We start from the raw sequence: 22,657 nt of genomic DNA, 5'->3' as shown, positions 1-22,657 counted from the left end.
CACAAAGAAATGATACATCTTTGAGATGATGGATATCTCAGTTACCCTGATTTGGTGATTACACATTGGATGCTTTTATCAAAATATCACCTGTACCCTATACATATGTACAACTATTATATACCTGTAAAAATTAAAGAGAATTAGGCAGCCTGCATGTGTTAGAGCTTCAGGCATGCTGCAGCAGTCCCATCCTATCTAGAGTGTATCCCTGTTATTCTCTTGTTCCCTTGGTTAATGAGCAGATTAAACTTTCCCAGGCTCTTTGTCTTCCATTACAGAGCAGCCTACTGGGATCTTGAAGTTGACAATGATATGACGTATATGGATATAATGGTGGTTGTATCAATTTCCTAAGACTGCTGTAATAAATTACCATAAACTGGGTAGCTTCAAACAACAGAAATTTATTCTGTCACAGTTCTGGAGCCAGAAATAAAAAAATCAAGGTATTATCAGTGTTTCTTTCTTCTAGAGGCTCTGGGGAAGAATCTGTTTCTTTCCCCTCTCCTAGCTTCTGGTAGCAGCTGGTAGTCCTTTTTGTTCCTTGGTTTGTAGACTCATCACTCCACACTCTGCTTTCCTCTTCACATGGCCTTCCCCTCTGTGTCTCAAATCTCTCTCTTCTTTTTCTTACAAGGATACCAGTGATTGTATTAGGGGACAACCCTAAATCCAGGCTAATCTGCTGAAATCCTTAACTAAATTAAACCTGCAAAGATTCTATCTCTAAATAAGGTCTTGTTCACAAGTACCGGGGCTAGGACTAGATGTATCTTTGGGGGGAACATAATTCAACCCACTACAGTGGCCAGTATTGCTTTCTCAGGCCTGAAAAATAAGACTTCTGGGAATTCGATATGAGCCTACTATGAATATGGAAAATGGGTTGAAGATTTAAACAAATAAAATTGCTTGGATTCTTATCACACTTTGCCTCTGTTGTTGCAGAATTTCTTCTTTACAGGTTTTAGGCAGTTAAAAAGAAGGTGACTATTTCACGACTCTAAAAAAGTTAAAAAAATTATTTGAGACATGCTTCACATTTTTGCTCAATTCTATTATTATAGTTACTAAATTTTGCAGTGATATATATTTATTAGAATTACAGAGAAACCAAAATAAGTGAATTTGCCTTTTGAGCTTCCCACCCACATATAAAGACTCCTAATTCTTTGGTGCGTGACCTCGAGATTGTATTTAGCTTACTAGATATTTACACATTCATATGTATCTATAAATCCATATGTAGCAGTTAACATGCATATATATTTGTTACATTTTTATTCATAATATATAACTTTTTAAGAAGTCAGTAAATATACATCTTGTTGATGTTTTAAAACATTTTCATAAATTATTTGACACTTCCATTTCATCCCATCCCATCACAAAGTAGAGTTTAATTCTCCTCTTATTTGAATATGGGCTAGACTTAGTGACTTGATTCTAAAGGATATTATATGGCAGAATGATACCATGTTAATTCCGAGGTTGGGTCATAAAAGGTGACACAGCTTCTGTTTGGCTCTTTCTCTTTTGGAAAATGTACCTATGCGGGCATCCCTGAGTCAACAATGTAAGAAGTCTGGCTATTCTGAAACAGACATGCTGGAGAGAACACATGGAAAAACCATATTAAAGAAAGAATTGCCCAAGGAGCCACAGCTTTTCAGCTCTCAAATGCTTGGCTTATCCCAGCCAATCACCAGAGATACATGATGATTTCGGTCCCCAACATTTTAGCCACCTGAAATGACTCTAAGTAGAGCAGAGTCGTTTCCGATGAGCCCTGAACAAATTGCATATTTGTAAGGAAAGAAATGTTGTTGCTGTTTTTAGTCATTATGTTTTGGAATATCTTATATAGCAACAGATAAATTGAACACATTTACTTGATGTCTCTTAATGGCTGTACAGTGTTTTAATATTATGGGTGTGTCACCTTTAACTAGTTTCTTATTGTTGGACATTGAGTTTTTCAAGTTTTAGTTGTTTTAAAAATTGGAACAACCTTGAACATAGATATCTGTTCTCTTGTTCAATTATTATTTTAAGTTGAAATCTTGGAAATGCTAGGTAGTACAAAAAAGTGTGTCATGGTGGTTGTTTTGTCACAAGGATCCCAAATTGGGCATGGTCATTATTTGTAATCTTGCCAGTTTAAGGCAGACAGTACTTTTCTCCATTGACATGTAGATGTTATAACTGATTTTCTAATAGTTCTATTACTGGGAATACATCTTATTGTGATTTATTATTATGACTCATTTAATTTACTACTAACGTTTTATATATCCTGTCCTATGTCAGGGTCAGGGCACACAGAAAATAGTAGTACTTGTGTGATAGCCCAAGGTAAACTACAGGAGGTTGGAGGTCACCTATATGAAATATGAAAAAAATTATATTTTTATAAGAAATGATATTAATATAATGATATTTATCCTTAAATTTGAATAAAACTTCCAACTTCCAAATAAATCATTTCTGAATTTACTATGGTGAAGTTTGCCTTGCTCCCATGGACATAACCTTTATTGTAAATATGTACTAGCATTTGTGCTTGAAAACATTACACATAATTTTCTGATGAAGGCTTGGTTTTGTTCTCTTTAAATTTTTGCAGGTCATTGTCTTAGTTCATTTGTGCTACTATAACAAAATACCCGAGACTGGTTCATGTATAAAGAATAGAAATTTATTTCTCACAGTTCTTCAGACTGGGAAATCCAAGGTCAAGGTAATGTCAGTTTCAGTGTCTGGTGAGGGCCTAGCCTCTGCTTCTAAGATGGCATCTTGTTCCTACATCCTCCATAGGGGAGGAATGCTGAGTCTTGAGATAGCAGAAGGGACAGAAGAGCAAAAGGGTCTGGCTAGTTCCCTCCATTCCTTATAAAGTCACTAACCCTGTTAGTGAGGGCTCTGCCCTCCTAACTTAATCACCATGTAAAGGCCCCATCTCTTAATACTGTTTCATTGAGGATTAAGTTTTAACATTAATATTGGAGGGAATGCAAACATTTAAACCATAGCAGTCATCATCAACAAGAAACTTTATTAACATAGGCAGGTAATACATTCTAAAACACACTTTACATCCACTGAAATGTTTTACATTGTAACCACTGAAATTATATTTCAAGCTAAAGTTTTCCTTTATTTCATGGATAAATGTAATGTTGACATTTTTTACCATAATGTGAGTGGGCTTTGAATCCAACCAAACTTTTTAACAGTATTTCAAAATCATGGTGAAGCTTTTATTTGGAGAACATACTGCATTATAAGAACATCTCATCATTAGTTTAAAGACCTCTAGAGACAGCATATGCCACAAACATATGGGTCCACAGCCCAGAGATGTGCCCCTGGGATTCTCTGTCACCATTGGGAATGGGACACACATCAGTGAGCAGGCATCTGACTGCTGAAGTAAATGTCCAGTGATAGCAGCAACTCGCCCATGCTCAGCAAGCTGTGGCAGAGCAGCAAGTGCTAGGTATAGCTCCTCCCTCATCTTGATTTTCATCTGTGACAGCAGCTGGGCATGCCACCCTCATCTCACCCACTCACCCCGCTCAGATCTTTGAACCCACCACCAAGATCATCACTGTCTGAGGCAAAAGGTGTTAGGGCTCAAGCTGCTCAAGCCTTGTCCTGTTGCCTCATGGGCTGAGATAAATTGCTACTCCCCTGCACATCTGCCAAGTTTTCTGGACAAGCTTTGCACTAACGGATTTAACTGGCTAGTATTTTATTTGTGAATTCTGTGTGAAATATTCATCATTATGTTCACCTTCATTCTCCTTTTTTGTGGTACCTATGTTTAGTCTATGATACAGCTAATTATGTTGGCTTCATACAAATCATGGAGTTTTTCATTGTTTTCTCTGTTCTGGAAAAGAATACATAGGCTAAGGATGATTGAGCAGTTAAACGCATTCTAGAACTTACTCCTAACAATACATAGATTTAGAGCATTTAAAATGCAGGTTTTAAGGTTGGTTTTGACTTCATATGATCTTTTTATCGACTGTTCCGTAAATTTTGATAATTTACTTTTTTAAGAAATGTATTCTTTTCATTGAAGTTTTTGATTTTTCAGTGGACTTGCACACAGGATTCTCTCATAATTTAAATAACTTTCTCTAATTTGGTGTTAATCTCCGCAGTGGTCAATATTGCAAGTTACAGGTCTTCTAGGATTCCAATAATGGCATTATCATTTCCTGGCTTTGTGGCTAGAACAAGTTTCTTTCTTTTTTTTTTTTTTTTAAAAAAACTTTCTATTTTAAAACGATTATATATTTACAGAAGAATTGTGCAGATGAGAGAATGCCTGAATAGCTTTCATCCAGCTTCCCCTAACATTAGTCTTTTATGTAACTGTGGTATATTTACTAAAACTAAGACTTAACATTGGTATACTATTATATTATCTAAACTGCAGACTTTATTCAGGTTTCACAAATTTTCCTACTGATGTCTTTTTTCTGCCCCAGAATTAAATCCAGGATATCAGATATTGCATTAGTCATCGTGACATCATAGTCTCCTCTAATCAGTCTCACTTTGTTCTTTGTTTACTTCGACAGTTTTGAAGAGTACTGGTCAGGTGTTTGTAGAGGGTCCCTCAGCTTGGGGTTTTCTAATGTTTTCTCATGATTTGACTGAGGTTCTGGGCAAGAAGAATAAAGGTGATACATTCTCTGATAGTGTCATATTATGTTATCAGACGTATGTGATATCAACATGACTACTACTAGTGATATAAGCTTTAAAATTTGTGGGTGGATCTTTATAAGGAAAGAGTATATTTGCTTAGACTTAAAGTATCATGCTCAAAATATTTATCAATTACTGTGGTGGTTTTAACGTTTGTTCACAAGTTCCTCGTAAGTTTTCAGTAGAACAAGTTTCTTAATGCTCTGAGGCTCAGTTTACTCTGGAAAATTGGAATACAAGTATCTACCTGATAAGGCTGTAGTTTTAAATTTTCTAATGATTGTAAAGTACTCAACAAAGTCTCTGGTACGTAGACAGCTGCACATAAATGATAGTTTTTATTCTTCTATTTCTTATTCTAATTGTTATATATTAGTGCCTTCCTTCTTTTTTTGATTAGGTTTGCCATTTCGTATTGTGGTTTTTCTTCTTAAAGGAACAAGTTTTTGAGTTTATATACTTACCCTACTGTTCCTGTTTTTAATCTACTACTCAACATTTAATTCTTAGTTCTTTTTCTGCTTTTTGTAGATACATTTTTTATTCTTTAAAAATATTTTACATTAATATTTTATGACAGAGCCAAGTTTCTATAAATTAAAAATTCTACATTATCTTTGTATAATAAATTTTCCCACAAATGACTTTTGTAGTGTATCTTTTACTTTTTGATTTCTAAAATTAGCATACAGTATTTTGTACTGTTACTCTTTAGTTTCTATTCTCAAATTTTACTTCTTATTTTCTGTACTCTGTGTTTAAGAAAAATTTTTAATGCTCTGAATTTCCTTCTGAATATAGTTTTAGCATTTTCATTATTTTTAACATTTATTCTCTAATTTCAGTTTTGCTGCAGGAGTTATTGAATAAAATAACCTAATATTTTATTTTATTGCTTTAATTTCTTTTCATTTTTCTTCTGTCTTCTTAGAAAGCTTCTCATGTTCAGTGACTCCATTGTCCTAAGTTTTTTTTTTTTTTTTTCAACTTTTAAGTTCAGGGGTACATGTGCAAATTTGTTATACAGGTGAACTTGTGTCATGGGGGTTTGTTGTAACGATTATTTCATCATCCAAGTATTGAGCCTAGTACCTATTAGTTATTATTCCTGATCCTCTCCCTCCTCCCAGCCTCCACCCTCAAATAGGCTCCAGTGTCTGTTGTTCCCCTCTTTGTGTCCATGTGTTCTCATCATTTAGCTCCCACTTATAAGTGAGAACATGCAGTATTTGATTTTCTGTTCCGGCATTAGTTCGCTGAGGATAATGGCCTCCAGCTCCAACTATGTTCCTGCAAACATTCCTGCAAAGAATATAATCTCTCTTTTTTAATGGCTGCATAGTATTCTGTGGTATAGATGTACTGTATTTTCTTTTTTTTATTATTATTATACTTTAAGTTTTAGGGTACATGTGCACAATGTGCAGGTTTGTTATATATGTATCCATGTGCCATGTCGGTGTGCTGCACCCATTAACTCGTCATTTAGCATTAGGTATATCTCCTAATGCTGTCCCTCCCCCCTCCCCCTACCCCACAACAGTCACCGGAGTGTGATGTTCCCCTTCCTGTGTCCGTGTGTTCTCATTGTTCATTTCCCACCCATGAGTGAGAACATGAGGTGTTTGGTTTTACTATGTTTTCTTTTTTTTCCTTTAGCTTTTATGTTTGGGGTACATGTGAAGGCTCTGCAGGTTTGTTATGCAGGTAAACGTGTGCCATGGTGGTTTGCTGCACAGATCAACCCATCACATAGGTATTAAGCCCAGCATCCATTAGTTATTCTTTCTGATGCTCTTCCTCTCCACTCCATGTTCCCAATAGGTCACCAGTGTGTGTTGTTCCCTTTCATGTCTTCTCATTGTTTAGCTCCAACTTACAAGTGAGAACATGTGGGGTTTGGTTTTCTGTTCTGGTGTTAGTTTGCTGAGGGTAATGGCTTCCAGCTCCATCCATGTCCCTGCAAAGGACATAATCTTGTTCCTTTTTATGGCTGCATAGTATTCCATGGTGTATGTGTACCACATTTTCTTTATCCAGTCTATCATTGATGGGCATTTGAGTTGATTCCATGTCTTTGCTATTATGAGTACTGCTGCAATGAACATACGTGTGCATGTATCTTTATAATACATTAATTTCTGTTGTTTTGGGTATATGCCCACTAATGGGATTACTGGGTATCAAATACCAGTGGGTAAAACGGTATTTCTGCCTTTAGGTCTTTGAGGAATCACCACACTGTTTTCCACAATGGTTGAACTAATTTACACTCCTACCAACAGTGTAAAAGCATTTCTTTTTCTCCACAACCTTGCTAGCATCTGTTTTTTCTAGACTTTTTAATATTCACCATTCTGAGTGTCATGAGATTATATCTCATTGTGGTTTTGAATTGCATTTCTCTAATGATCACTGATGTTGAGCTTTTTTCATATGTTTGTTGGCCACATAAATGTCTCTTTTGAGAAGTGTCTGTTCATGTCCTTTGTCCACTTTTCAATGGGGTTGTTTGTTTTTTCTTGTAAATTTGTTTAAGTTCCTTGTAGACTCTGGATATTAGATCTTTGTCAGATGAATAGATTGCGAAAACTTTCTCCTATCCTGTAGGTTGTTCACTCTGATGATAGTTTCTTTTGCTGTGCAGAAGCTCTTTGGTTTAATTAGGTCCCCTTTGTCAATTTTTGCTTTTGTTGCAATTGCTTCTGGGGTTTTCATTATGAAATCTTTGCTGTGCCTATTTCCTGAACGGTATTGTCTAGATTTTCTTCTAGGGTTTTTACAGTTTTGGGTTTTACATTTAAGTCTTCTATCCATCTTGGGTTGATTTTTGCATAAGGTGTAAGGAAGGGGTCTAGTTTCAATTTTATGCATATGGCTAGCCAGTTCTCACAGCACCATTTATTAAATAGGGAATCCTTTTCCCATTGCTTGTTTTTCTTTTTTTTTTGGAAATGTTTTGGACTATTTGTTTTAAATTATACTTTAAGTTCTAGGGTACATGTGCACAACGTGCAGGTTTGTTACATATGTATACATGCTCCATGTTGGTGTGCTGCACCCATTAACTCGTCATTTAGCATTAGGTATATCTCCTAATGCTATCCCTCCCCGACTCACCCCACCCCACAACTGGCCCTGGTGTGTGATGTTCCCCTTCCTGTGTCCAAGTGTTCTCATTGTTCAATTCCCACCTATGAGTGAGAACATGCGATGTTTGGGTTTTTGTCCTTGCGATAGTTTACTGAGAATGATAGTTTCCAGCTTCATCCATGTCCCTACAAAGGACATGAACTCATCATTTTTTATGGCTGCATAGTATTCCATGGTGTTCATGTGCCACATTTTCTTAATACAGTGTATCATTGATGGACATTTGGGTTGGTTCCAAGTCTTTGCTATTGTGAATAGTGCTGCAATAAACATACGTGTGCATGTGACTTTATAGCAGCATGATTTATAATCCTTTGGGTATATACCCAGTAATGGGATGGCTGAGTCAAATGGTATTTCTAGTTCTAGATCCTTGAGGAATCGCCACACCGTCTTTCACAATGATTGAACTAGTTTACAGTCCCACCAACAGTGTAAAAGTGTTCCTATTTCTCCACATCCTCTCCAGCACCTGTTGTTTCCTGACTTTTTAGTAATCACCATTCTAACTGGTGTGAGATGTTATCTCATTGTGGTTTTGGTTTGCATTTCTCTGATGGCCAGTGATGATGAGCACTTTTTCATGTGTCTGTTGGCTGCATAAATGTCTTCTTTTGAGAAGTGTCTGTTCATATGCTTTGCCCACTTGTTGATGGGGTTGTTTGTTTTTTTCTTGTAAATTTGTTTGGTTCTTTGTAGATTCTGGATATTAGCCCTTTGTCAGATGAGTAGATTGCAAAAATTTTCTCCCGTTCTGTAGGTTACGTGTTCACTCTGATGGTAGTGGAACCAAAAAAGGGCCCGCGTTGCCAAGACAATCCTAAGCCAAAAGAACAAAGCTGGAGGTATCATGCTACCTGACTTCAAACTATACTACAAGGCTATAGTAACCAAAACAGCATGGTACTGGTACCAACAGAGATATAGACCAGTGGAACAGAACGGAGCCCTCAGAAATAATACCACACATCTGCAACCATCTGATCTTTGACAAACCTGACAAAAACAAGAAATGGGGAAAGGATTCCCTATTTAATAAATGGTGCTGGGAAAACTGGCTAGCCATATGTAGAAAGCTGAAACTGGATCCCTTCCTTACACCTTATACAAAAATTAATTCAAGATGGATTAAAGACTTAAATATTAGACCCCAAACCATAAAAACCCTAGAAGAAAACCTAGGCAATACCATTCAGAACATAGGCATGGGCAAGGACTTCATGTCTAAAACACCAAAAGCAATGGCAACAAAAGCCAAAATTGACAAATGAGATCTAATTAAACTGAAGAGCTTCTGCACAGCAAAAGAAACTCCCATTGCTTGTTTTTGTCAGGTTTATCAAAGATCAGATGTACCACTTTTTCTTTCTCCAGTCTACCATTGATGGATATTTAGGCTGATTCCATATCTTTGCTATTGTGAATAGTGTTGCAATGAACATATGTGTGCAAATTTATGATAGAACAATTTATATTTTTTGGATATATACACAGTAATGGGATTGCTGGGTTGAATGGTATTTATGTTTTTAGGTCTTTGAGGAATCTACACCCTCTTCCACAACTAATTTACTCTCCCACCAACAATATATAAGCATTCTTTTTTCTCCAAAACCTTGCTAGCATCTATTATTTTTTGACTTTTTAATGATAGCCATTCTGACTTGGGTGAGATAGTATCTAATTGTGGTTTTGAGTTGGACTTCTCTAGTGACCAGTGATGTTGAGATTTTTTTCATATGCTCGTTGGCTACATGTATATCTTCTTTTGAAAAGTGTCTGTTTATGTCCTTTGCCCATTTTTAATGGGGTTGTTTTTTCTCATAAATTTGTTTCAGTTTCTTACAGATGCTGGATAATAGACTTTTGTCAGATGCATGGTTTGCAAAACTTTTCTTCCATTCTGTAGGTTATCTCTTCACTGTGTTGATAATTTTATTTGCTGTGCAGAAGCTCTGTAGTTAACTAGATCTCATTTGTCAATTTTTGCTTTTGTTGCAATTGCTTTTGGCATCTTTGTCATGAAATCTTTTCCATTCTTATGTCCAGAATGGTATTGCCTATCAAAGAAATCAGAGATGACACAGACAAATGGAAAAACATTCCATGCTCATGGATAAGAAGAATCAATATTAAAATGGTCATATTGCCCAAAGCAATTTATAGATTCATTGCTATTCTTATTAAACTACCATTGACATTTTCCACAGAACTAGAAAAAAAAACTATTTTAAAATTCATGTGGAACCAAAAAAGAGCCTGAATAGCCAAAGCAATTATAAGCAAAAAGAACAAAGCTGGAGGTATCACAATACCCAAATTCAAAACATATTACAGGAATACAGTAACTAAAACAGCATGAGACTGGTACAAAAACAGATCCATGGACCAATGGAACAGAATAGAGAACTCAGAAATAAGGCCACACTTATGTAATTATTGGACCTTCAACAAACCTGACAAAAATAAGCAATGGGGAAAGGATTCCCTATTCAATAAATGGTGCTAGGATATCTGGGTAGCCATGTGCAGAAAATTGAAACTGGACCCCTTCCTTATGCCATATATAAAAATTAACTCAGGATGGATTAAATACTTAAATATAAACCCCCCAAAACTATAAAAACCCCGAAAGACAACCTAGGCAATACTGTTATGTCCTAAGTTTTAATTTTACAACTGCCTCCAATGTAGATTAGTTGTTGCCTTGTGGCTTTAGAATTCCTGAAATTATTCTTTATCACACCCATCTTCCTCTTCATCTTATTTTGTTACTTTTTATTTCAATATTTTCCCTTTATATATTCTTTTCCCACTTTTATAAAGGCCAAGTCTTCTTTTACTCTTTCTAGAAGGTCAATAAGTTCCAAAAATTTTCTTTTAGATACTTCCATAATACATTTTCTAAAACACTTCTTTGACCCTACAGAAGGCAGTTTATTTTGCTTTACATTAATTTTTTTCCCCATATCTTATTTTTAATTTTTATTTACCTTTTTGCATTTTTGAATAGGTAAAATAGACACAGACTTTTTCATTATAATGAGAGTTGAGATTCTTTGCTTAAATCTGCAAGTGGAGGTTGTACTAATGGGCACAGATTGCATTATATTTCTAGTTAATACAAGAATTTCATCTCTTTTCCATTGTCTATTGAATCTTCTTTCTACTTCATCTTTATGGTACTCTAAACTGATATCTATATATTACTTAATTCCAGAATATGCTATTGCAAGGGCTCTTTTCTGCTTCCCTTTATAGTGCTTAAATTGTAGGCGCTGTAATCCTTAAAAATTTATTGTTTCACTGCTAGTTTCCCCTTGTCTTCTACTTAAGCATTGTCTGAAATTTGGAGTGTCTTCCAGGTGACATAATCCTCTAGACCTGCATTCTTTAGAGAGCCCAGCTGTAGCTCATTTCCAACCATATCCAAACCAACAGGGGTAGAGGTCTATGGGTCCAACAGGAAGTATACACTTGTAGCCCACACATTTCCTTGTAAAACATGCAAGGGGAACCTGGACCCTCACTAGTAGTTGTTCTCTTCTTCTTTTTTTTATGTTTTATAGTAGCCATCTGAAGAGGTGTCAGATAATACCTCATTATGGTTTTGATTTGCATTTCCCTTATGATTATTGATGCTGAGTGTCTCATCATATACCTGTGGGCCATTCGTATGTCTTCTTTAGGGAAATGTTTGTTCAAGTATTTCATTATTTTGTAATCACGGTTTCTGTTGTTCTATTGCATTATTTTTCCTTTTTGCTATTTGAGTTGAAGGAGTTCCTTACATAGTTGGGATATTAACCCCTTATCAGATGTATGGTTCACAAGTGTTTCTTCCATTCCATAGGTTGCCTGTTACTCGGATTAAAAGCTTTTAGTTTGGTGTAGTCCCACTTGTGTATTTTTGCTTTTTGTTTTTTGGCCGTGCTTTTTGTGTCATAGCCAAGAAATCATTACCTAGATCAATGTCATGAGGGTTTCCCTCCGTTTTCTCCTAGGAATTTTGTAGTTTCAGGTCTTACATTGAACCCATTTTGAGTTGATTTTTGTGTATGATACAAAGAGTCCAATTTTATTTTTTTTCCAAATTCCACTGATTAAAGAGATTAAAATTTCCCCATTATGTATTCTTGGCACTCTTGTCAAAGATAAGTTGACTTTATGTGTGGATATATGTGGTGTATGTGCAGATTTGCTTCTCAGCTCTCTATTCTGTTCCATTGGTCTACATATCTGTCTTATACCAGTATCATACTGTTTTATTTACTTTAGTTTTATAATTCATTTTGAAATCAGAAAATGTTATGCCTCTAGCTTTGTTCTTTTCTCAAGACCATTTTGGCAATTTGGGTCTTCTGTGGCTTCACATTAATTTTTGAATTGTTTTTTCCTGCTTCTGAAAAAAACTGCCAATGAGATCTCAATAGGGATTGCACTGAATCTGTAAATCATTTTGGGTAATACGAATATTTTAACAATGTTGAATTTTGCAGTCAATAAACATGGGACATATTCTTGTTTATTTGTGTGTGTTTTAATTTCTTTTATCCATATTTCATTGTCTTTAATGTATAAGTATTTCAGCTCCTTAAGTAAGTTTATTTCTTAGTGTTTTATTTTTTATGTCATTGTAAATGGAGTTGTTTTCTTAATTTTTTATGTATAGAAATATCACTGATTTTTATATGTTGATTTTGTATGATCCAACATTTTGACTTTGATTTCTAGTTCTATGCTTTTTATATTTTGAGTCTGTTTGTTAAATCTTTAGGATTTATACAGATAAGATCATGCCATTATGCAAACAGAGTTAATTTTATTGCTTCCTTTCTGATTTGGAGACTTTTTCTTTCTTTGTCATCCCTAATTGCTCTGGCTAGGACTTTCAGTACTATGTCAAAAGAGTAGGCATCCTGGTCTTATTCCTGATCCTGGAGGGAAAGCTTTCAACTTTTCACCATTGTGAAAAATATTAACTGTGTTTTTTTTCATATATGATCTATATCGTGTTGAGGTTATTTTCTTATCTTCTTGTTTTGTTGAGAGTTTTTATCATGAAAAAGTGTTGAAATTTGTCTTTCATGCCCACAGACGGAGATGGATGTTGTTTGTGGTGGTGGGCTACACAGACTGTGTGGTGCGAGCTTTTCGCTGGGAGGAGCTAGGTGAGGGTCCTGAACATCTGACCGGGCAGCTGTTGTCCCTCAAGAAATGGTTGCTGGAGGGTCAGGTGGACAGCCTCTCAGTGACTCTGGGGCCGCTGGGTGTTCCTGAACTGATGGTGTCTTAGCCAGGCTGTACTTATGCAATTCTAACGTGTGTGTGGAAAAAGGACACAGGGTCCCCTCCTGCCTCTGAAGGGGTCATGGATGGCAGTAGGGAGACCCTAGCTGCCCGAGATGTGGTGCTGCACCACACATCTGGCCGTATCCACAAGAATATCTCCACTCACCTAATTGGCAACAACAAACGAGGCCATGCGGTTGAGAGTGGTGGCTCCGGCATCTTTGCTGTGAGCACACTGGATGGGAGGCTGAAGCTTATGGAGGAAGCAGACAAGCTGTTGTGGTCAGTGCAGGTGGATCACCAGCTCTTCGCCCTGGAGAAATTGGGATGTCACCGGCAACGGACATGAGGAGGTAGTTCCATGTGCCTGGGATGGACCGACATATATTATTGATCACAATCGCACCCTCGTCCGCTTCCAAGTGGATGAAAATATCCGTGCCTTCTGTGCAGGTCTGTATGCCTGCAGGGGGATGCAACAGCTCCTGCCTCGTATATGTCACTTTCAACCAGAATATCTATGTATACTGGGAGGTGCAGTTGGAGTGGATGGAGTCTACCAATCTGCTGAACGACTGGAGACCAAGCCTGAGTATCATAGCCTGCTGCAGGAGCTGGGCGTGGATCCTGACAACCTCCCTGTAGCTCATGCCCTGCTTCACCAAACACTCTACCATCTGACCAACCACCGCAGTGTGTTCCCTCAAGCCTCCAGGATCCCACCTAGCTGTGCTTGCCTCATAGCTGGTGAAGGATTCTTCTGAGCCCCCACCCTACCTCAAGGTATCTTTGATATTGGCAGGATAGGGAATATGCATTACAGAAGTGCAGGATTTGACTCTGGGCACAAAAGATGGCAGCAGCCCTAGGGTGACCACGGGCTATACACCTCATGGTCTTTTTGGTGAAAGAAGAGACAAGTTGACCCTCTGCCCATTTTCTTATGGACCTCATCCATCACACCACCAAGGTCGTAGGACCCTGGCCTTGTTCCAAATCATCTGGGACATGTCCCACTCCCCACTTTCACTGTGTAGAAAATAGAGACTTGTTTGCTTGGCCCCAATACCCATAAGGAAACCAGGCTTTAGGCCCAGGGGAGCAGTGGAGGTAAGGGCTCCACCCCATCTTAAGCTCTGTCTTTTATGGCACAATTCCAAGTTCTTGATATTAGTAATTGTTAAAGGAATGGCAAATTGTTTTGTTTTGAGGGGTCTTTCAGCGCAATCTACAGCCTGGTCTTACGCATGTTCCTAGCAACCCTGTGATGATTTTCCTCCATTTACCAAAGCAGCTGGGTCAGTGCTGTCTCATGTTGCCATATTCTTCAGGTATTAGCTTCAGAAGCCCTGTTCCCATTTTTCCACCCACCCATTCCCCCATAAAACACCTTATTGTCTGTAAGACAATAGACATTTAAAATGTGATGCAGACTTATGATCCAGACCACAATCAGAATTATATCTTAGACCATTAAAAAAAAAAAGAAATTTGTCAAATGTTTTTTCTGCCTTTGTTGAAATGATCATGTGTTTTTGCCCTTCATTTGGTTAATGTGGTATATCACATTTATTGATATGCATATGGTAAACTATCCTTGCATCCAAGAAATAAATGTTACTTGGTCATGGGGTATACCTTTAATATGTTGTTGAATTTGGTTTGCCAGTATTTTGTGGAGGATTTTTTTTCGTCTATGTTAACCAGACATATTAACCTGTGGTTTTCTTTTTTTAATATCATTTTTTTTGCCTGGCTTTAGTATCAGGGTAGTGCTGATCTCATAAAATAAGTTTGAAAATGTTCTGTGTTCTTTAATTTTTAGGAAGAATTGAGAAGGATTAATGTTAAGTTTTTAGATGTTTGATAGAATTCAACACTTGAAGTCATCTGGTCCTGGGGTTTGTTTTTATTAGAAAGATTTTGGCTACTAATTCAATTTACTTACTATTTATAGATCTGTTCAGATTTCCTATTTATGTATTATTCAGTCTTGATAGGTTATGTGTTTATCACAATTTGTGCATTTCTTCTAGGTTATCCAATTTGTTGGCATATAATTGTTCATAATAGTCACTGATGGTCATTTTTATTTCTGAGACATCTGTTATAATAACTCCACTTTCATTTCTGATTTTATTTGTTGGAATCCCTCTCTTTCTTAATCTAGCTAAAGATTTGTCAATTTTGCTTATCTTTAAAAAAAATCTTATTTTGTTGCTATTTTCTATTATTTTCTATTCTCTGTTTTATTTATTTCTGCTTTAATCTTTATTATTTCTCTCCTCCTACCTTTGGGCTTAGTTTGTTTTTCTAGTTCTTTGAGGTATAAAGTTAGGTAATTTATTTGAAATCTTTCTTCTTTTTAGTATAGATGTTTATTGCTATAAATGTCCTCTTAGTGGTGCTTCTGCTGCATCCTATAAGTTTTGGTATGTTGTGTTTTTGTTTTAATTTGTCTCAATGTATTTTTAAATTTGACTTTTGATTTATTCTTTGAACCATTGGTTATTCAAGAGTATGTTTTAAATTTCCACATATTCATAGATTTTCCAGTTTCCCATCTGCTATTAATTTCTAGTCTCACTCTATCATGATCAGTAAAGAAACTCAGCATGATTTGTTAAGATTGGTTTTGTTACCTAACATGATCTATCCTGGAGAAAATTGCACGTATACTTGGCAAGAATGTTCAATTGCTGTTGTGTGGAATGTTCTGTATATGTCTATTAGGCCCATTTAGTCTAACATGTTGTTCAAGTCCACCTGTGTCCTTATTGATTGTCTAACTCTTCTACCCATTATTGAAAGTGGAGTACTGAAGTCTCCTATTATTGTTGTGTTTCTGTATTTTCTCTTTTATTTCTGTTCATGTTTGCTTTACATATTTAGGTGCTCTGATGCATATATGTATGCACACACATAATTGTGATATCTTCCTGGTGAGTTGACCCTTTTATCATTCTATATTTTCCTCTATCTTGAGACAGTTTTTGACTTAAAGTCTATTTTGTTTGATGTAAGTATAGCCACCATGCTTTCTTTTGGTTATTATTTGCATAGGATGTGTATGTGTATGTGTGTATATATATGTATATATACATATATACATATACACACACATGTGCACACACACACGTATTTTTATCCTTTCAGTTTTAGCCTATGTGTCTCCTAAAATCTCAGGTGAATCAGTTGAGCACAGCATATAGTTGAATCTTTTTGTTTACCCATTCAGTTACTCTGTGTCTTTTGATTGAAGAGGTCATTCCATTAACATTTCAAGTGAGTGTTAGAGAACAACTTACTGTTGCCATTCTGTTAATAGTTTTCTGTTTTGTGATTCTTTTGTACCTTTTCTTCTCTTGCTGTCTTCCTTTATGTTACATTGAGTTTTTGGTATTGATATGCTTTGATTTCTTTCTCCTTTATGTAGATGTTTTCTTTGTGGTTACCACCAGGCTTACATAAAACAACTTACTGTTATAACAATCTGTTTTAAACTGTAAACAACTCAACTTCAATCACATATAAAACTCTATACTTTAACTTCTCTCCTTCATACATATACTTTGTTATTCTTGTCACAAATTACCTTTATTCATATTGTTTCTTTTAACATATTTTTATTTATTGTGATTTTTAATACTTTTGTCTTTTAACTTTTATACTAGAATTAAGTGATGTACCCACCACCATTATGATATTACAGTATTCTGTATTTTTCTTTATATCTACTCCTTTCAGTAAGTTTTATGCTTTTACATACTTTCATATTTTCGTTTGACATCCTTTCATGTTAACTGGAAGAACTCCCTTTAGCATTTCTTTTAAAGTGGATCTAGTGATGATGAACTTCCTCAGCTTTTTTTTGTCTGGGAAAATCTTTATTTCTGCTTCATTTTTGAAAGACGGTTTTTCCAGCTATAATATTCTTGGTTGTCAGGTTATTTTTTTCCCTTTATTTCAGCATTTAAGTCCCACATTTTTCTGGCCAGTAATGTTCTGCTGAGAAATCCACGGGAGGTTTATGGTGCTGCCCTAGTATGTGACAAGTTGTTTTTCTTTTGCTACTTTCAAAACTTTGTCTTGATTGTTGCCAATTTTAATGTTTTGGTATAGATATGCCAATTTTAATGTGTCTCGCTGTGGATTTTTTTTGAATTTATCTTATTTGTTTCCTGAATTTGGATGTGTTCTTTGTGCATAAGAATTACTTGGGAAGTGAATTTCATCAATAAGTGCTATTGGTAAATGTTTGCTATGTGATAACTTTTCATTAATTATGGTAGACAAAACATAAACTTTTTTTCCTTTTGAAGCACATTGAAATTGCTGTAAAGAAAAAGTGATGAGAATTATATTGGGGACATCAGTGGGTCAAAGAGTTTGGCACAATTCAGGAAGATAAAAAGTGGATGGTTTGGTAGTGGTGAATAAACTAAAGCCCAGGGAGCTGTACCCCAGGGCTCACAGAAGGAATGACTGAAACAGAAGTGAGAATGTTTTTCCTTCCAGAAAAATGCCACCACAAAACAGCAAATAATGAGAGCAGGATAACAGATGTGGGAGGATAAATAGGAAATGAGGGAATTGATTAAAGAACCATTCGTGTGTTACCCCCTAAACCCCAAACACTGGGACAAATTGTTCCCAGATTTAAATCAGATAAATAATCTCTAATAAAGTTTAATAATCACCCAGGAAAGTTTAAAACTCAAAACATACAGTTATAAGAATATTATTTAGATTAATGGGGGTAATGAAAACCAAAAAGGGAAAACATTTTTAAAAGTCCACTTGTAAGAAAGGGACCAGGAGCAAAGCATGGGGAGAGAGAAAATAACTTTAATTATTTATTTCAATTTTACTTTAAATTTAATGGCTTCTATGATGTTTAAAATTTTAATTCCATGTACATTCATTACTTTACAATAAATAATTAAATAATTATTGCTAAATGTTTGGTTATGGTTAATTTTTTCACTCATTTATTCATTCAATCAATATATCTTCCATTCTTATTATGGGTCAAACATTGCTATAGAATTTAAGAATAGCAGTCATTGCCTCATTGATTTTATATTCTACTGAGGGATGCTGAGGATTAACAAGGAAACTACATAAATGAATAAAATATTTCCAGGTAGTGATAAGGCTTTACAGAAAATAAAATAGGATAATGAGATTTGATGTATTTGAGCTTAAGGGTATACATTATGTGAGGGGTCAGTAATGCAACTCTATGGAAGAGATCCTTGAGCGAAGGCATGCTTGTTGGGTGGCCAGAACTAGGATCTAGGATCCTTGTTGGGCCCAAGGAACAAGTGCCAGTACAGTAAATAAGGGGAGAGAGTATGGGATCCAGATGAAGAAGGGTCTTACAAACCATGGCAGTGTGGATTTTATTACAGTTGTGAAGGAGAATGACTGAAATGTTCTCTGGGTTTATCCATATTGTTGCAAATGACAGGATTTCCTTTTCCTTTTAGGATGAATAGTATTTCAGTGTGTATGTGTGTATCACACTTTCCTTATCCATCCATTTGTTGATAGAAACCTAGGTTGATTCCATATCTTGGCTATTGTGAATAATGCTGCAATGCACACGAGAGTACAGATATTTCTTCAATATACTGATTTCATTTCCTTGGATATGTACCCAGGAGTGAGATTTCTTGGTCATATGGTAATTCTATTTTTAATTATTGAGCTCAATCCAGCCATTCCACAATGCATACATATTACAAAACATCATGTTGTACACAATAAGATATAAAAATTTTATTTATCAATTGGCAAAAAAAAAAAAATAGAAAGGGCACATTCTGAAAACTATGGACCTTACTTCAATTGGTATACATTTAACTTAATAAAAATGCCCCTATGTCTTTGTTGTTCTTATTTTACTACAGTCCAGTGGGCTTCATTGGACTTCAGACTAAGATTCGGGAGTTCTACACCCAATAATGTAATAAAAACTATACATTTTTTTTTCATTTTGGTTTTCATGGTTACTGTGGACAACAATTCTTTTTCATGGTGCTTAGGACAGAACAGTTTCCTATAAATGTGCTGTGGTTTATTTTGTCTCTTCAAGCTGATGACTAAGATTATAAACTGAAATATACATATTAGAGTACAATTTCCAAGAATAGGCCTATGACAAACATAACCTTATTAACTCACATTTCTCACCACTCTTGTTCCCACAGAGACACCAGTGGAATTCTGCATTTATGTTCTTGCTAAAGTTTTGCATTAGAGATTGCTAAAGTATCTTCTCCTTCTCTACCTCCCTTTCCTTTCATTTTTCCTTTCCATTTATCAACCCCCTCCTACCAATATTCTCAGTCTTCTACTTTCTTTACTTTTTCCTCTATTTCTTTTCTCCATTTTTCCTGCTGATTTCTTTCCTTTCTTAACTCTTTTTTTTTCCCTCTTCTTCCACTTCCACCCCATTGTCTTGCCTCCCCTCCCATCCTATTTTTCTTAAGTCTTAAAGGTATCTCCTTTATTTTTAGGGACTACAAATAGTCTTACACTATCTCTTCTTCTTGTTTTCTATTTTCTATTTGGCCCCCTTTCCCTTATGTCTTTGTGGGTTAAGGGAGGTGGTAATAATGGGGCATGGTAGGTGGTAAAAATGTAGTGATTGGCAACAGAGAGGTTAAGATAGGCATTTCAAACTCAAACCATCCCAGTGATATAGTTTGGCTGTGTCCCACCCAAATGTCGTCTTGAATTCTCAGATGTTATGGGTGGGGGCAGGAATCCAGTGGGAGGTAATTGAATCATGGGGGTGGGTTTTTCCCATGCTGTTCTCGTGATAGTGAATAAGTCTCACAAGATCTGGTAGTTTTAAAAACAGGAGTTTCCCAGCACAAGCTCTCTCTTTTTGCATGCTGCCATCCATGTTAGACATGACTTGCTCCTTTTTGCCTTCTGCCATGATTGTGAGACCTCACCAGACATGTGGAACTATAAGTCCATTAAACCTCTTTCTTATGTAAATTGCCCAGTCTTGAGTATGTCTTTATCAGCAGCATAAAAATGGACTAATACAGTAAATTGGTACCAAGAGTGGAGTGCTGCTGAAAAGATACCCCAAAATTGTGGAAGTGACTTTGGATCTGGGTAACAGGCAGAAGTTGGAACAGTTTGGAGGGCTCAGAAGAAGATAAAAAAATGTGGCAAAATTTGAAACTTCCTAGAGACTTCTTGAATAGCTTTTCCCAAAATGCTGACAGCGATATGGACAGTAAGGTCCAGGCTGAAGGGGTCTCAGATGAAAATAAGGAACTTGTTGGAAACTGGAGTGACAGTGACTCTTGTTATGTTTTAGCAAAGAGACTGGTGGCATTGTGCCCCCAACCTAGAGATTTGTGAAACTTTGAACATGAAAGGGGTGATTTAGAGTATCTTGCTGGAAGAAATTTCTAAGCAGCAAAACATTCAAGAGATGATTTGGGTGCTGTTAAAGGCATTCAGTTTTATAAGGGAAGCAGAGCATAAAAGTTCAGAAAATTTGCAGCCTGACAATGCGATAGAAAAGAAAATCCCATTTTCTGAGGAGAAATTCAAGCTGGCTGCAGAAATTCACGTAAGTAATGAGAAGCTGAGTATTAATCCTCAAGACAATGGGGAAAATGTCTCCAAGGCATGTCAGAGGTCTTCACAGCAGCCGCTCCCATCACAGGCATAGAGGCTTAGGAAGAAGAAGTGGTTTCATGGGCCATGCCCGGGATCCCTGCGCTGTGTGCAGTCTAGGGACTTGGTGCTCTGAGTCCCAGCTGCTCTAGCCATAGCTAAAAGGGGCCAATGTAGACTGAGGCCATGGCTTCAGAGGGTGCAAGCCCCAAGCCTTGGCAGCTTCCATGTGGTGTTGAGCCTGCAAGTGCACAGAAGTCAAGAATTGGGTTTGGGAACCTCCACCTAGATTTCAGAAGATGTGTGGAAATGCCTGGATGCCCAGGAAGAAGTTTGCTGCAGGGGTGGGGCCTTCATGGAGAACCTCTGCTAGGACAGTGCAGAAGGGAAATGTGGGGTTGGAGCCCGCACACAGAGTCCCTAGTGGGGCACTGCCTTGTGGAGCTGTGAGAAGAGGGCCACTGTTCTCCAGACCCCAGAATGGTAGATCGACTGGCAGCTTGCACCATGTGCATGGAAAAGCTGCAGACACTAAAGACCAGCCTGTGAAAGCAGCTGGGAGGGAGGCTATACCCTGCAAATCCAAAGGAGCAGAGCTGCTGAAGACCAAGGGAACCCACCTCTTGCATCAGCGTGACCTGGATGTGAGATGTGGAGTCAAAGGAGATCATTTTGGTGCTCTAAGATTTGACTGCCTTGCTGGATTTCTGACTTCCATGGGGCCTGTATCCCCTTGTTTTGGGTCAATGTATCCCATTTAGAATGGCTGTATTTACCCAATGCCTGTACCCCCATTGTATCTAGGAAGTAACTAACTTGCTTTTGATTTTACAGGCTTATAGGCAGAAAGAACTAGCCTTGTCTCAGATGAGACTTTGGACTGTGGACTTCTGAGTTAATGCTGAAATGAGTTAAGACTTTGGGGGACTATTAGAAAGGCATGATTGATTTTGAAATATGAGGACATGAGATATGGGAGGGGCCGGGGTGGAATGATATGGTTTGGCTGTGTTCCCACCCAAATCTCATCTTGAATTCCCATGTGTTGTGGGAGGGACCTAGTTGGAGGTAATTGAATCATGGGGCAGGTCTTTTCCCGTGCTGTTCTCGTGATAGTGAATACATCTCACAAGATCCGATGTTTTAAAAATAGGAGTTTCCATGCACAAACTGTCTCACTTTTTGCATGCTGCCATCCATGTAAGACATGACTTGCTCCTCTTTGCCTTCTGCCATGATTGTGAGGTCTCCCCAGCCATGTGGAAATGTAAGTCCATTAAACCATTTTTTTCTTTTTTTTTTTTTTTTTTTTTGTAAATTGCCCAGTCTTGAGTATGTCTTCATCAGCAACATAAAAATGGACTAATACACCAAGTATCCTTTTAAACCCTTATCTGAAAAGTCAAGGATCTTTGGTAATTGAATCTTCCTACACACTAAAAAGCTTTAGCAGTGTGATTTGTTAGGCTTTGTTTTATAATTTGTAAATAAAACTTAAACTTTTTATTGTTTGCTTTTAAAGTTTTGGTGTTGTTTCTGATAATACCAACAACTATTTCAAGCCCATATTTGTTACCAAAATATTTATTATTGTTAAGGGTGTGATAGATATTTAGAGCTCTTTTAGTTAAGAAGAATAATAGAATTAGACTTATAAAATCTAATATTAGCTGTTGGAATCTCAAAGCAAATTGACCAGAACTGTGATTTATGTCAGAGATTCAAGCAAGTATAATCAAGTGATGAAAAACTTAAATAAGAGATATATCATTATGTTTCAGGCCATACTAATCAGGAGGTAGGGGTGGCAATAATTTAAGTTGTGTTATTTGCT

General features: G+C 36.6%; 1 pseudogene; it reads left to right on the top strand.

Annotated features, from left to right (window-relative positions):
- The first annotated feature begins 12,968 nt into the window (after positions 1-12,968).
- LOC101179240 lies at positions 12,969-13,900 on the top strand (annotated as a pseudogene).
- The last annotated feature ends 8,757 nt before the right edge of the window (positions 13,901-22,657 follow it).

This window comes from Nomascus leucogenys, chromosome 2 (assembly GCF_006542625.1).
Source record: "Nomascus leucogenys isolate Asia chromosome 2, Asia_NLE_v1, whole genome shotgun sequence".
In the NCBI taxonomy this organism is placed as follows: Eukaryota; Metazoa; Chordata; class Mammalia; order Primates; family Hylobatidae; genus Nomascus; species Nomascus leucogenys.
The sequence above is the reverse complement of the archived record's forward strand: the minus strand, read 5'-3'. Positions and strand labels throughout refer to the sequence as shown.